Below are 15,923 nucleotides of genomic sequence, written 5' to 3' on the forward strand. Positions count from 1 at the left end.
TTCTGCATACCATAAGCATATTGATCATGTGTTGGTCTGACATAGCTGACACAGCAAATTACCTATTGAGGCAGTACAGCTCTCTCATCATTTCTCTCCTCTTTGACGATACCTATGATAGCCAGCTGATGGCAATAGCACAGCAACCTTTCTTGCAGGTTGTTGCATGGTACATGGCTGCACAGGTAAAACAACAATATCTAGTCTTTAACTATGGCCATGACATTCACAAGTAACAGTGAAAAGTTAACCATATAACACTTGATGCATGCAGTGTTACTTGTGAGCTATATTGAATGATGCTAAGCCAAATTACACTGTACATAAGACATTTCTACATATATCACACACAGCTGCATTAGTCAAACAGTATTAGCTATTATAATTTGTACTGTGGTCAGTGTCACAACTGCTAGTTATATTGCCAGCCTTTGTATGAAGTATAAAGCAGCAGCTGTTATGAAAGGCATGCAGGGTTGTACTCTGATTATTTTACTGCAGTGGTACTTACTGAAGCTGTGTCTTCCTGCTAAGCCTCTCAAGTGTCCATATTTTTGCCTCATATTTTTCATTTGTTCCTGAGAAAATTCATGGTTTTCTGGCAAATCATTGAGGATTGAAATCACTAAGGTTGCTGTGCTATTGCCATCAGCTGGCTTTCATAGGTATGTCAAAGAGGAGAGAAATGATAAAAAGCTGTACTGCCTCACTGAATGGCACACCGTGAGAGTTATCCCACTCCACAAAGGGGGAGCCAAGATAGACCCTGGGAACTACTGCCCCATTAGCCTGATGAGCTTGGTCTGCAAGGCCATGGAATGTATCATCATGGAACTCATAAACAAAGACATTGGTAATCTCCAAACTCTGGACCCCACCCAACTTAGGTTTGTAAAAGTCAGATCATGTCTCCTAAACCTGACAGACTTCTTTGAAGCAGTCACCAAAGCCATAGATGAGGGTAACGTGGTTCACACAGCCTCTCTAGATCTTGCCAAGGCTTTCAACACCATCCCCCACTCTGGAATTATAGATGAACTCACTAAACTAGGTATAAATCTCTATGTCACAAGATGGATTGCCAACTAGCTCACGGACAGAACCCACACTGTGAAAGTAGCAGGCTCCAAATCCGACATCAGACCAGTGACAAGTGGAGTACCACAGGGTTCAGTCCTGGGTCCTCTCCTGTTTGGTATCTACTTCTCTGAAGTACAGGCTAACACAGAAGGTCTTTGTCTAATGAAGTTTGCAAATGACTGCAAACTAGGAGCCATAATCGAAACTCCTAACGATGTGGACATCCTACAAAAGGGCCTCACTGAGACAGATGCCTGGTGTCAAAGCCATGGTCTGAAGCTCAGTGCCAAAAAGTGCTTTGTCATCCCCTTTGGTAAAAACTCTGTACCCATGAACTACCACATAGGTGGTAGTCTACTTAACACCAAAAGTGTGATAAGAGACCTTGGGACACAGGTGGACAGTACTCTCTCCTTTGATAATCCCATCACCACAGTGGTCAGGAAATCCTTCTATGTGGCACACCTCATCATAAAATGTTTCTCATCCAGAAAAAAAAGAGGTCATTGTTCCCCTCTACTCATCACTCATTAGACCCATTATAGAATACAATGCCCCTTTTGGTATGTACCTCACAAGACATCTACAACAACTGGAAAGGCCACAGAAATACCTCACAGAGGATTACTGGCCTCAAACAGATGCCCTATGCAGACCATCTCAAAAAACTCCAGCATTACTCCATTGTATATCACCTACTCAGAGATGATCTCTGCCTAACATACAAAGCTATGTCAAACCCAGAGCTGTTGGACATGCTCCACTTAAAGAAATCCCAATCCCTCCGAGCTACATGCTGTAGGGACCTAAACCTTGTCACCACAATAAACAGAATATGCTGGAGGGATAGATTCCTGTCCCAGGGACTTCCCATACTCTGGAATAAACTACCTATCTATGTCAAACAGAGCTTTTCATTAGCATTCTTCAAGAAAAATCTTGATGATTGGATGGGAAATAGGAAATTCACCCCAGGGATCACTTCTGTGGCTCTACTCGACGGGCACAGGAAAATAATTTTTTTGGGTGGCGAAAGCCAGGGTACCATTTTGGCTAGGCTTATATAGACTCTAGAGCCAATAGCCTAGTACTTACCTATGAACCTATGAACTAAGTAATACTAAATAATGAGAGACATTTGAGTTTCAGATTTCATATCCTTCAGAAAATGCAGAATAATACAAAAACTGATATTCTATCAAATTTGTAAGTTTATAACAGCAATTTTAAAGTCTGTCCCTATTTTTGGGGCCTTTATCCCCCCATTATTTCTGGGTTTGTCCAGATTTCTTGCACTGAGAGGTTAAGAGGTATGCTTCCTGCTAAAAATACATGTGTTTTTCAATCCTGAAATATGCAAATTTCTGCTGCAGTTTTTTTTTTCTGTAGTTGTTGTCAGTTTCCTCTATTTTAGTTACAAGAAATATGTGCAGCATTTGTTATGAGTTCAAAGTCACTCCTTTGTAAGTTCTGTGTTACTGATGTTCAGAACTGAACTTAGATTTAATAGGTGTCATTCACAGTCTCCCCCAGAGATAGTGTGATTGATGGACCCTGAGATCATGTACTGGCATATAAGCTTGATGCTGTGTTGCTCCAATGACAGGACCTACTGGATGCAAGGGAACATAAATGCCAAAAAGGAGCAGACCAAGGATTGATCCCCAAGGGACTCCACTTGTGACTGGCCTTTTTATAGAGGTGGACTCCCCAATTCTAACTTCCTGGGTCCTGTCTGTGAGCCAGTTGGCTATCCACTGGGTGACATACAGGTTTATACCTAACCCCTTGAGTTTGTCAACTATGCCTGAGTGGGGTATTGTGTCATATGCCTTGGCCAGGTCAAGGTTTGCCCTCATCCATTGCTTTGCTTACCTTCTCAAACAAGTGCACCAGGTTGAGTAGGCATGATCTGCCCTTGACGAAATCAAACTGGGTTGGGTCCAGTGTCTGCAGGTTTATTATATCTCTGTTGATTATCCCCATGAAAATTCTTTCCATGGCTTTACATATAAGACTAGTGAGACTTATGGGTCTGCAGTTTCCAGGGTCTGTAGATGGCCCACCTTTGTGCAGAGGAATGACTGTTGCCTTTCTCCATTCATGAGGCACGAAGCCTGTTTGGAGACTACAGTTAAATAGTAATTCCGGAGGCCCTGATAGGTCATGTTTCATGCTATTTAAAAGGCATGCTGGGATATTGTCTGGGCCCACTGATGCAATGTTCTTGGTTTTAGAGAGAGCATTAAGGACCTGTTCCCTAAAGATACTAGGAGGAGTTAAATGTGATGATATTTCCTGAGGGAAAGTTGAGGGGGGGAATAGAGAAGTAAAGTTGGAGCTGAATTTATCAGCCAGGAGGTTTGCTATATCTTCTGGTTCAGTATAGATGGCACCATTTACAATGAGCTCTGCACACAATTGTGTATTGCCTTTGAGGTTGCGGACAAAGCTAAAGAATGTTTTGTGGCTGTACTTGGCCTGGAAGGTCAAACTTACCTCAGATTTGGCTTTGATATACTTTATTTGTCCTCTGAGTTGCTTGTTTAATTTAATGAGAGTGCTTTTATCCTGTCAGGTACTGCGCCTCCTAATTTTTGCCATGATTTCCTTCCTCCTGTTATACATCAGATTGATTTTGTGATTCTACCAGGGTGGCTTGTTTTCTGAGTTAGTTCTGTACTTCTTCCTGGTGGGTACAGCTGCCTCTATACAGCTACTAACATGCTTGTACAGGGTTTCTGTGAACAGTTCTGTATAGGCAGAAGTGTTCTCATTGTTCATAGTGGCTTGAAATGTTGCCAGGTTCTCATTTAATAGCAGGAGATTAGCTTTAGAATAGTTCCTGAATATTCCCGGTTTAGCTGGGGGTCCAGGTTTTATTTTTACTTCAAAGGAGACCATTTTTGCTGTCTGACCTTACCAGGGACGGTATTACAGTAGGGGATGTGCAGCAGTCTCTCATATTAGTGAGAACCAGATCCAGTATGGTTGCACCCCTGTGCATTAAAAATACATTGAGGCTTGGGTGTTTGTTTAAGTAGTTTATTGTATACAAATACATCAGGATGGATGGCAGGGCAGGAACATTAAACTTAAATGAACTATCTAACTAAATGACTGACTACATACTTGCATGCTCACACTCTGACTGCTCACTCAAAATGGCATACTTGCTTGCACGTGCTCAGTACTTACATGCATGTGATGACTCACTGTAAAGCTTCTTAAAGGTATATGACACACACTGATCTACACTTCCTGATGTCACTTTCACACATTTTGTCAAAAACGTTGACCAAAAGATGCATTGGAAGGTTGAGAATGCCAAGACGTTTGCAAGGAATAGAGATACCAACTCCTTGGTTGTTGAAATACAAACTCAAATTAATTTTCCTCACAAATAACTTTAACTGGATCAACAAGTCATCAGTCCTGGTTGGTCTAGTTGGTACAAAAGAAAGTCTTTTTCAAAAAGGTTTGCCCAATCAGTGGTGACTTCAATATTGCTCAAATTGTATATTTTGAAGTCACCTGCAGTATTGGGCACAATGACACATTTCTCATTACCAGTGTCTGTCAGTGATTTCCTCTCCCCTGCCTCTCCCCATAAATCTGCCCCTCACTAACTGAGACCCCTGATGGAATCCATTCCTTGTCATGGAACACACTTGATCCCCCTGTCCCCAGTTCATCAGCTTTGCTGACTTCCTCTGGGGGAGGAACTTGTAAAGGGACATTGTCATATTGTTTTTCACTAACATGTGCTTCAATTCCTTGGTTGTTGTGATGCACTATATTTTGACCCTCAGTGCTATATCTGTGGTTCAGATGAGACATACTACAACCAGGTGAGAGTGGGTAGGCCGTCATAGCCTCGTAACCCAACTTATACCATAAACGTGTTTTACCTTAAGGTCCTCTATGGTTTTGTCAATATCACTGAAAATAGTTCTATACTCGACTTTAAATTCAATTAATAAATAAGATTGAATTCTTGTAGTTTAACAAAGTAATAGAATCATTTAACAAAGACGTTTGTCTCTCATTGTCTTTCATTAAAACGTCTAGTAATTCACATTCCTGTTTGTTAAATAAAGTCAATACTCATGATGCACGTCCTAGTCACAAATTAAGCCAGTGGGGTATTTATTTGCATTTTGGTTACCGGTGGTACGGCAGTTATCAAAGATGACCAACTGCAGGCTCAGCTTAGGTTGCATTTTAGTACTAACAACATAGCTTAAACAAATCGTAATATATACAAAACATAGTATAAACATCATATTCAAAGGAATTGGGTATGAGAGCACAGTCCATAAAAAAGCATAGAAAAAATACATGCTGAATCTACACTAAAGTTTGAAAGATAATGAGATTCTATAATATTTTATTCTTGTGTATCTCCTGTGATAGGATTTCATTACCTGTGTAATGAATGGTGCTGAACCAACTAATGAACAAAAAGTAACCTTAACAAGAAACTAACACTTAACTCTGCACAGCTGTAGATATGAAAAAGAGAAAAAGAAGTGGGTAGTTAGATACATTTACAGCATACAGGTGGACAGAGAGAGCAGACAGGTAGCCACATAAATTTATACAATTTGTAATTAATTTAACAAATCACTATACAGAAACAATGATTTCTCTTTAAATAAAGCAATGGTCTGTTTTACTTCTCTTTAAAAAGTATTGAAAAATGAACTTTGAAGCTACGCTTCTGAGACTCAGTGTGGGGAACTTTTCGTTGATTCTTATATGAGGCATGCTACTCTCCACCTCTGATCAATTACCTTGGTATCATCACCGAAGTAAGCAATTACCAGCACCATGTTCAGTTGCCACACATAGATCCCAATGGGCCTGCACCTTATAAGCCATTCTATTTGACAGTCCAGCAAGACATTTATTAATACTTGAATTACCAAAAAATCAGCCACACTATTAAAAAGAACAAAAAAAGAGTGAAAGAAAGAAAAGAAAAAAAAAACACTGCTTAAAATGAAGTGCATGAGCATCACAAGTCCAATTCTCTAAGGCATTCCACAGCTCAATATACACACTATTATTATAAAATGTTACCTGGTCAAGAATTAAGAAGTAATGTCAATATCAAATATATGGGTATAGTAGAGCTGATCTGAAAAAAAAATATGTTTTAGTTGTAAAAATGAAAATTGAAATCTGATATGCTGCAAAGCTAAATGTACTAGATGAAAAATTACACCATACGTGATTGTTTTTAATACTGTTTAAGGGAATCATATACATTTGTGTCTGCATCATAAGCTAAAGCTCTTTGGTGATACTTGTAGTGTTTCGCAGGACATTTTCCTTTGTGAGACAAAATCAGTTCTAATAGGGAAAATGTTGTTAATCATATAGGGTTAATATAATAGAACATAAATGCAGAGTCATAACCTCTGTGGCTGTTAGCATGCCAGCATTTGGCAATATCCACAGCTTATTTGTATTTCGGTTTAGATTCATCTGTGTTATTAGGGCTTCTCCCTTTCCACTGAGGAGTAAATGACAGATGCTCATTTACTCAAAGTGAAGAGATCAGACTGGAAACTCACTGTAGGTGATACAATTTGTCCATAGATCTGTGACCTCAGAATTAGTTATAGAAGTTAAGCATGCAGTCTTCAGTCATCACTACAGGAGAATAGGGAGAAATTTGACCTTTACATAAAAAGTGAATTAATTAATAAATAATCTGTGCTGAATTGCAGAGTAACTCTATCAGTGTTAGAAGGCACTGCTAAGAATTAAAGTGATGAAGGAAGTGCATATGTTGTAGTATTGCAGAGAGTTTCATAGGCTCATAGGTTCATAGGTACATACTAGGCTAACAACCACAAGGGCCTTTTTAAACCTAGCCAGACATTCTAAAATGTACTCAACAAGTTTGTTGCCACAGAGTTTATTTTTTGGTGTATATGCAAGCTAGGGCATGGGTGGCCAACATTTACAGGTTACCTCTGTCTACTGGAGACATGGGCGAGAGACAGGGTGAATTCACAGTTCCACTTGTCCAAATTATGCTTAAATAGGGTCAGGTAAGAACTCTGCTTCACATGGAGGAGAAGCCTGTTCTTGGGAAGGGTTATTCCCTGAGACACGTACCTGTTACTCCAACATGTCCAATTTATGTCACAAGCAAGGTTTAAGTCCTTAGATTGAGTGTTTCTGATGCTATTTGTTTTCTGGATATGGAAGAGGTCCTTCACAGTGGAAACCTGAGATGCCTTGTTTGCCAGACATAGATCACCCATCAACAGTTTGCAGGAGACAGAGTATAGGGATAGAGTTTTGGGGCAGTCATCACAGGATGTGTTATTAAGGTTTACCTTTACATGTGCGTAATGCACATGTGTGAAACACAAAAGTCCGAAAGGACTTTTTCAAGTTTTTGGAAGGCTGAAAGCAAAATGCATCGAATGTGCAATGAGCAAATGCACAGTAACATTCGCTCATTGCAGATTCGGCATTTTTGGTGCGAGGTGCACTATAGTGGAGATTGGGAAGTGGACCCTTTCCCCACTATAGTGCGACCTCGGGGTTAGAATAATAAAGTAGGGGGGTGTGGGGGGTGCAGGGGGGCAGCCCCACTGCATTATGCTTTGTCTTTGAATTGAAGTTCGAAAATCAGCTAATCTGGTTTTCGATTTGCTGATTTTCCAACTTTGGTGCAGATCAGACTGACGATTTTCGTCATTCCGGTTCACACAAAGGGCCATTCGGTAGGTTGATTTTCAACCTTTCAAAGGTAAACCATTATTAAAGCTATGTATTCTTTTTGAGTGGAACCTCTGTGGACATTCCATTTGTTGCATGTGCCAGGTCAGGTACATACTTAAGGGGAAATTGTACTCAATGATGGGTCGATGTGGGCAGAGTACAGGGTGATAATGACTTCCTTGGACTTAGATTACATACACTTGCATATACACTGAACAACATGGAATCATTTCCTTACTACCTTAGACATGTGTTGATCAAAAGCCAGGTTACTGTCTACATACAGCCAGAAATCTCTGGCTACTGGGTCAACTCTTAGGGGTATGTCATTAATGAGGTAGTTTCCTGAGGGTAACCAGTTTCCTAAAAGACACTGTTATATACATTTCTTGGCAATGTGTTTTAACCATGTCTATCATCATCATCATCATCATCTTCATCAACCCACTTCTTTTGATTTTCTTCATATATTTGGAGTGTTGTATCAAATGTCACCATCTCTCTTGATTTAATGCCACTCTCCTACCCTCTTCAAAAGTCATGACTGACTGTCGCAGGTCTTCTCTCACACAATCCATCCACCTCTTCACTGGATGTCCTCATTTTGTTTTGCCTCCTTGCTATCTGTCCCAAATCTTCTTCATCACATTATGTTCTGCTTTTCTGCAAATGAGCCCAGCCACCATAATCTGTTCTCTTTGACCTTCTCTGCAATTGTAGCTACTTTGGCTTCTACTCTGATGTCCTCATTTCTCCATGTTTCACAGTGTGCATCCTACCATTTGCCTCAGGCACCTCATCTCCATTACATCTAGCTTTGCAACTGGTCTACCTTTACTGACAAGGTTTCTGCACCATGCAGTAATACTAGTCACACCACTGTTTTGTACATCTTACTTTTCAGTTTCTTTGGCATTCTTCTGTCGTACACTACCCCTGATACTCTGTGCCAGTTGGTTGCATCCCCTTTGATTATAGCTTTGACATCCTCCTTCAGACCTCTTCTCCTCAGCCAGCCCTCCCACATACTTGAAGTTGTTAACCTGTTTCACTATTTTCCCTTCTATCTCAGTTTTCAGCTTCTTCTGATTTCCTCTGCCATTTCAGCTGTCGTATCTGTACTCAGATTCATCCTGTGCACCTTCAGTTTTGCATTCCATTCCACTATCCTTTTCTGAAGTTCTTGCTCAAAGTCTGCCTGTAATACCATGTTGTCTGCATACATCAAGTTTTTGATCTGTCCCTTGCAGCTTGCTTGCTAATTTAGTCCTTCACCAGTATGAACAGAAGTGGACTCAGAGCTGAAACCTGATGCACACTCACTCCCACTGGGAACCCCTCATTAAGACCGAATAGTTTGTACTTGAGACATTGAGTCCTTGTACATAGCGTTCACCAATTCTACCAATGTTTTTGGGACTTTGAACCACCACTTGACTGCCCAAATCAGCTTTCTTGGGACCTTGTCATAATCTTTCTTCAAGTCTAAGAATGCCCGGTTGCACTTTTTCCTCATCTCTAGCTTCTTCTCTAGGTGTTTCACTGCAAAGATCATGTTGGTTGTGCTGCATCCTGATCTGAATCTAAAATGCAGATCTCCCATCTTACTTTCTACTACTCTGCATATTCGTTTATCAGTCACCCTCTCCAAAACTTTCCTTGAGTGTGACAGGAGTTTGATACCTCTGTAATGCCCACAATTGTGGAGGTTTCCCTTGCTTTTGTGCACTGGCACTAGTATGATTATTCTTCAGTCATCTTTAGAAACCCCTTGTTGACCCTCTCAAAGAAGTCTGCCAGACTGAGCAGGCAAGACCTTCCTTTGACAAAACCGAGCTGTGTTGGATCTACTGTCTGGAGGTTTCCAATGTTATTATTAATAATTTCCATGATCATTCTTTCCATGGCTTTGCATATGAGACTAGTCAGACTAACAGGTCTGTAGTTTCAGTCGCCTGTAGCAGGCACGTCCTTAGGTAGAGGGACGACTGTTGTAGTTTTGCATTTACATGGCACTGAGCCTGTCTGAAGGCTATGGTTAAATAGTGACTCCTGTGGTCCTGACAGTTCTTGTTTCATGATATTTAGGAGACATCCTGGGATTTTATTGGGGGTCCATTAAAGTGCTGTTATTGGCCTTTGACAGTGCATTTAAGACCTGTTCCTACTGATGGTAGTGGTGGATTATGTTTGATGGCATTTGCTCAGGGGTAACTAGGGGAGAAGGTGGCAAAACTGAAGTTGAATTTGTAAGCAAGTAGATTTGCTATATCTTCCAGCTCTGTGTTAGTGGCTCCATTCACAGTGTTGTATTCAGCCTTTGAAGTTATGGGCATAGCTAAAAAAAGCTTTGTGGTTGTCTTTGGCCTGGGAGGCTATCTTTACCACAGAACTGGTTTTGATTTACCTTATTTGCCTTCTGAGTTGTTTGTTTAGACTGATGAGAGCTTTATCTTGCTGGGAATTACATTTCCTGGCTTTTGCTATGATGTTTTTCTTATGCTTTACAGCCTATTGATGTTTCAATTCCACAATGGTGGCTTGCTTTTCGAGTTTGTTCTGAGCTTATTTTTGTAAGGCAGAGCTGTCTCTATGCATTTATTAACATGGTTATATAGAGTATCTGTAAACAATTTCTCATAGGCAACTGTGCTCTCAGGGTTTGCGTGGGGGGCTTAAACATTGTCAAGCTGTTACTTAATAATAGAAGGTTTGCCTTAGAATAGTCTTTAAATGCTATGGGGTTAGCTGTGGTCAAGAGTTTTATTTTTATTTCAAAGAAGACAACTTTATGGACTGACCTCACCAGAGAGGGCATTACACAGAAGACTGGGGTTGCAGCATTCTCTGTATTAGTGAGGACAAGATCCAGTACATTGGCTACCCTAATGGGTATATGGACTACCTGATCCAGGATGTTACTGTTTACAAAGTCCAGGAGTCTCTGGGCCTAAAGGTTTGGAGTTATCCATTCAAAATCATGGTTTACTTGTAACTAGACTAATTGTTCATGTGGAGTCTTCCTGAAAAATTACTGCTTTTGTAATTATGAAATGTATAAACACATGGTAAAATTTGAGTTTTATGAATTAATCACAGTGGTGATAACATAGTTCATGAAATGGAAAGCAATATGTAATATAACTTTGAGGGATAGCATTGAAAATGGTTGTCATGATAACCTTCAATGGAAGACCAATTGACTAACTTTGTATAATAGCCCCAGAGTTGTTTCCAGTGGAGTAAAAACATCTATTTGGCAAGAAAAGACCCAGATTCTCAAAAGCTTGCATGGAGTGCAAGATCGGTGCAGGAGCTCAAGCAGGTAATATGTCTGATGTGCAATCCAGGAACAGCCTGCAGGGGCATGCATGAGCGCTCCTGCACTAATCTTGCATGGACTAAGCCCTGGTATGCAAATCACCCCATTTGCAGGTGAAATCCATGCAAATGAGATGATTTTGCAATCCAGGAAGCTCGCAACAGTCTGTGCAAGACTAGTGCAATCTGCAGAAATGTACTCGGTTAGTAACCGAGTGCATTTCTGCAAAATCCAAAAACGGAGCTATGACACCTCCAAGAAAAGCAGTGTAATTGGTCACCACTAAAATCCCTCCCACTAGATGAAGCAGTGGAATACTTTAATTCCACATTCTTAGCCATCCTTGACCACCACACCCCATCACGCTCTATTAGAAATAAAGCTAAACCTGACCCATGGCTCATAAAAGCTACTAGGCAAAAAATCCTTCTTAGAAACAAGTCCTGGGCAAACTGGCATACTACTAAGAATCCTACAGACCACCAAAACTTTTGACAACTTAGAAATAATATAAAAAAGCTATCCTCTTAGATAAAAAAAAAAACTTTTACTTCCAACTACAGCAAACTTACCAAAAGAAACCACAAAAGTTTTGGACTAGCATTAACAAACTACTACACTCAGGTCAATCTATCACACATAACCCACTAGGCTTTAACCTTGAGAATCCCACACAAACTGCTAATGCCTTCAATTCTTTCTTCACAGACTCCATCCAAACTCTTGCTAGTCAACTATCTCTAGGTACCTTAGATCTGCCTATTTCTTCTGCTAGCCCACTTCCATCATTTCAGTTACAACCAGTTTCTACTTCCTTCATTTGCTCCCATCTCCAGAAACTAAAACCTACCACCCCCTCAGCTGACCAACTACAGCAGAATACCTGCAAAAAGGAGCTAAAGCCATAGTGTATCCCATTTCCATTCTGGTTAACAGAACCATAAGTGAAGGAACTATCCCAACTATCTGGAAAATCTCACATCATCCCCCTACATAAAGGGGGGAGCTCCAATGACTTTTCAAACTAACGTCCTATAGCTCTACTCTCTCCTCTAGCAAAAATAATGGAGAAATGCATCCATAAGCAACTACTTAACCACCTAATCCAAAGTAACTTACTTGCCAACTGTCAACATGGATTTAGACCATTCCACAGTACTACCACTGCCCTGCTAGCCTTTACAGACTGCATTAACAAAAACTGAAACAACAATATTCTTTCCTCTGCAGTCTTTATTGATTTATCTAATCTTTTGATATGGTTAATCACCAGCTACTTTTAAATATACTGAAATCCCTTTCACTTGATCCTCTAGCCATAAAATGGTTCAAATCTTACTTAGACAATAGACAGCAGGCTGTGCTATGGGAAAATAATCTATCTACACACCTCCCCATTTCCCTTGGTGTTCCTCAGGGCTCCATATTAGGCCCACTCCTATTTTTGATTTTTATTAATGACCTTCACTCAGCAATTCCTCATGCCACCTGTATTCAATACACAAGACGACTCCACAATAATTTGTTCAGCCTCTTCTCCAACTGAACTACAGTCCCTTACCTAAAAAGCATTTAATATAGTAGAATGATGGTTTTAAAACGGCTGCCTCCTCCTAAACCCCAAAACAACTAAACATTTACTTTTCACTCCAACCCGAAAGTCCACCCCAGTATATTTCATACTCGTATCTAATAATGGCACTCTCATATCTCCTGACCCAACCACTAAACTATTGGGAATAACAATAGATAGCAACCTTAACTTTGATACTCATGTAAACAACACAATAAAAACAGTCAACAAGAAATTGGGGTCCCTTTATAGAATCAAACCCTTTCTTACACCATTAGCCAGAACCGCGATAGTCAGAACTCACTTAATCTCCACTCTGCTCTATGCTTCACCTATATACACCAATCTTTCAAAAAACAACCTCAACAAACTGACAATCTCCTATAATAATATTTTTAGATTTGTCACTGGCTCTCCTTTTAGAACTCATCATTGTCTTAATCTAAAGCAACTAGGATAGCTAGAGTTTCAAAATCAGCTTCAGTTTCACCAGCTTGCTATTGCCCATAAGACCCTGCATCAACCCACCAATACTCCAATACTCTCTAGCCTCAGTACCCCTTACAACAATCTTAAACATTTATGCTCTTCAAATAAACTACTTATCTGTACTAGCAGATCCAACAACTTGGCAGAAGACTTACTGTTCTCTAATACTGTTGGAAAGCACAGGAACTTTCTACCCACTGAACTCTTATCTCTGTCCTCAATAACACTTTTTAAACAGAAACTAATACTATTTCTCAGTACACATTGGTTATGCCCTTGTACTAACCCTGACTAACTTTCTTTCTTTATACTAATGAATACTCTTCACCTTTTAATATACTGTACTAACTACAGACTTATCCTTAAAGAACCAAAAGACCATGTTATTGCAATTTAAATCTATGTATATATGTATATAGTAACATCTTATTGTACATTATCTTTACTGTTTGTGTTATGCTCACTATGACTATTGTATTTTTATTAACAACAGCTGTCTTAAGCTTGGACTGTTGCAACATTCTATATTGTATTGTGTGTGTGTGTGTGTGTGTGTGTGTGTGTGTGTGTTGGAGCTTTTCTCCCCAGGCCTCTACTGAAAATGGACATGTATCCAGTTAGACTAGCCCAGTCAACAAATGTAAAATAAAAATAAATAAAAAATAAAGGCTGCATATTATGTAGTAAGCATGCCAGTGGCCAAGTATAAGGTCATTGGCACTGCAAACAGTTTAAAAAATAAAAAAAATCAACTTTTATATTTTTAGCCGATCTCGGCCGTTTAAGCATAGGACAGAGGCGTGCAAATGGGATCAGGGGGAAATAATAAAATAAAGCTAAAATAAGCATTCTAACTAAAATCAGTATTTTGCCATGCAAGTCAATGGCAGGCAGAAGACAATCTGGCCAGTGAGTAGTGGTGGCTAAGGTGGGAGCCTAGGAGTTAGGTGACATCATGGGGGGGGGGGTGTCAGGCATACTGTAAGCAGATTGGAGCCCTGTGGCTCAGGTTTGCTCCTAGCTTAGCATAGCTAAGCTAGGGGGTGTGTCTAAACCTGCTTAGCACTCTTCACAAAGCCTAAGTGGGTGTGCGTGTCATGCACCCAGATTTACAAGAAGAAAAAAGAGGTTAAACCTGAAAATAGCAGCAGTGTGCACATTTGAGCACTCCGTTTGCGCGGAGCGCCCCCGGGCTTAAACAGAAAGGCAACGGGAAGGGAAAACAGCAGTAGGAAGGTAATCAAGGAGCACTAGCTTAGCTGGCAGGTGCAATGCATCAGAATCAGCCAATTACACAGGCAGCAGACCAACCCATCCCAGAACACTACTATAAACTAAGCAAACACCTTCCCCTCTGGTTTTTCCCACACTCTACACCACCGGTGTAAACAAGCAGGGAACTTTTAACATTCACAACAGCAAAATGTTAGGGGCTGCAATAACTATTATTCAATTTGTGGACGAAGCAGATGGAGGTGAGGATGTGAATGCTGCCAACCAACCCACAGTGAGGAGACGGAGAAGGGTGTACAGACCCAGAGTAACCTACCAAGGGCTACATAAGCTGGAGATAGTGGAGCGCTATAGGGTGGACAGGGACCTCCTACAGCAAATTGTTGAGCTGTGCCAGCCACGCTTGACACACAGAACTAACAGAGGAGAACCCATCCTAGTGGATACCAAGATATGTGTAGGCCTAAGAATACTAGCTACAGGTACCTTCTAAAGGCCAACTGGGGATATCATGGGGATTTCACAGGCATCAGCATCCAGGGTACTCCACCAGTTCCTGAATGCCATGTCAACACATGTTGGTGAGCACATATATTTCTTCAACACCCGTGAGGCGTTGGCCAGAAATATGCATCTCCTCCACCAAATAGCAGAAAACCCAGAGGTAGTGGGCGCAATAGACTGCTTGCGCATATGCATCAAAGAACCACCCGGTGAGCAGGGTAGGGTCTACATCAACCACAAGGGCTTCTCCTTCATCAGCTGCCAGGTCATGTGCGATGCCCAGGGCATAATAATGAATGTGTGTGCTGGCTGCCCTGGAAGCTATCACGATTCCCACATCTGGCATCTGACGCAGCTGTACCAGAGATTTGCCAATGGGGAAATCCCGCATGGTCACCTAGTGGGGGATGCTGGATACGCACTGGAGCCATGGCTGATGACACCCATCAGAAATGCACACGGACCCAAACAAGAACTCCATAATGAGGCACACGCACAAACAAGAATCATAATAGAGCATGTGTTTGGAATGCTCAAGTCACGGTTTCGGTGCCTGGACACATCCGGTGGAGCCTTGCAGTACTCACCAGCTACATGTTCCCAAATTGTCCTTGTATGTGCCATGCTACACAATATGATCCTGCAGAAACAGCTGCAGCTGGAACAGCAGGAGGCAGGGCCACACAGCCCGCCACCATTGCCAAGGCCTGCACAGGCACAGAGCAACTTGGAGGAGGAAGAACCTGAGCCTGCCACAGTAGGCAGAAGGAGGCATGCCCAGTATGCCCTGGCCTTGGCAAAGAGGCAATACATAGCACATACACTGACATGGGAAGGAACCAGGGAATAACACCTCTCTCCGACTCTCACATACAGTAAAAGGGATGCCAAACATTACACTACCTGTGCCTAACCATGTGTAGGGAGTGTACTATGTACATCTGACATAGGCAGCCCTGCAGCACCACCCTCAAT

The sequence above is a fragment of the Protopterus annectens genome, chromosome 7.part0, assembly GCF_019279795.1.
Source record: "Protopterus annectens isolate FY-2018-M chromosome 7.part0, PAN1.0, whole genome shotgun sequence".
NCBI classification, from domain to species: Eukaryota; Metazoa; Chordata; order Ceratodontiformes; family Protopteridae; genus Protopterus; species Protopterus annectens.